This window comes from Octopus bimaculoides, chromosome 6 (genome assembly GCF_001194135.2).
Source record: "Octopus bimaculoides isolate UCB-OBI-ISO-001 chromosome 6, ASM119413v2, whole genome shotgun sequence".
NCBI classification, from domain to species: Eukaryota; Metazoa; Mollusca; class Cephalopoda; order Octopoda; family Octopodidae; genus Octopus; species Octopus bimaculoides.
The window spans coordinates 420,574-422,118 of NC_068986.1; the positions used below are offsets into that span (position 1 = coordinate 420,574).

Sequence of the window (1,545 nt, forward strand, 5' to 3'; positions counted from 1 at the left end):
TATATATATATATATATGTATGTATGTATGTATGCATGTATATATATATATATATATATATGTATGTATGTATGTATGTATGTATGTATGTATGCATGCATATATATATATATATATAATATCATCACAAAACTGGTTGCGGACATAGACGCATGCGCACACAAGCACTATTACTCCTCAAGAATTCATGTTGGCAACGTAATTCCATATCTTCCTTGAAACCAGCTGCTGCTACTGCTGAGATTACAGCTGTTGTTGATGCTGTTGTTCTTTTTGTTGTTGCCACTATTGTTGTTGAAGATGGCGGAGGCAGTGCTGGTGCTGGTGACTGCAGATGGTAGTGGTGGTGGTGGAGGTGGTGGTTGTGCTCGTGGTTGTGGTAGTGATGACGAGGGCAAATTGACGGTAGACGTGGTGGTAGGGGTGGGGACGGTAGAGGTGGGGATGGTAGGGTGTTGATTCAGGTGACGGTGCTGCTACTGCTGCTGCTGATGATGATGATGATGATGAGGAGGAGGAGGCGGATGATAGTTATATTGTCTTAGTTGACATTTTCTTCGTGACCATCACAACACCAACGTCGACCTGACCTTGAATCTTTAAGCTGATAAATTTCCCCTCAAATCGCGCCCACCCTTCTATGACTTTTAGTCAAGATGGAAGGAGGTGAGCATGTGACCCTTTTACAGAGCGCCAGACAAAATTGGAAGGGAGAAAGTTGGGGAGAAGAAAGCTTTTTGAAACCAAAGACGGGCCGGAATGGTTATAAGGGAGCAGACTCACCTAAAGTCTGCCAAGGAGCTGATGACTGCGGTGTTAAACTGGGAGACATATTAAGTCTACTACCCAAGTAGGCCAAGGTGGGATTTGAACACAGAATGCAAACAGCTGGAACAAAAACCACCAGCATCCGGACCGACCTTGTCACAGCTCCATCAAACAACTGCCTTGAACTTGTAGGTTGTTTGTTTGTTTGTATTTGCTTTCTTTTTACTTTTTCTTTTTTTCCTTTTTTGTATTGCTTTGTTATCGGGACCGAAATGATGAAAAGTAAAATTGAACCTCAATAGGGTTTGAACCTAGAGCTCAGAGTGTCGGAACATATGCCACGAGTCGAATAATGGCAATATTAACAATTGCCAATAAATGCCGAAAGGCTGAAAACTCTAGAAGTTGTTGTTGTTTTGGTAGATGTGGTGTTGGTGGCGACGTGGCGGCAGTGACGGGGGAGGTGACGAGGATGGTGATGGTGGTGATGGTCATAGTGTTGATAAGTATATTTCTTGTAGCAGTGATGGTTTAGTGACGTTTGTGCTGGTGGTGGCGGTGGTGGTGGTCATCGTCGTCGTGGTAGTGTTGATGGTGATGGTAGTGGTGGTGGTGGTAGTGATACTGGTGTCGGTGGTGATGTTGGCTGTGTTGGTAGAAGTGGTGGGGGAGGTGTTGTTATTATTGTTGTTGGTGGTGAGGATGCTGGTGGAGGTGGTAGTAGTGGTGGTGGTGGTGCTGGCGGTTGTCATGTTACTTGTGGCATTGCATGTGTTG

At 44.6% G+C, this 1,545-nt stretch overlaps 1 protein-coding gene across 1 annotated transcript in view; it reads left to right on the top strand.

Moving 5' to 3' along the window:
- The window catches only part of LOC106873602 (transmembrane protein 272), a 220,705-nt gene that overhangs the window by 29,000 nt on the left and 190,160 nt on the right, over positions 1-1,545 (top strand). The window lies entirely within an intron of this gene.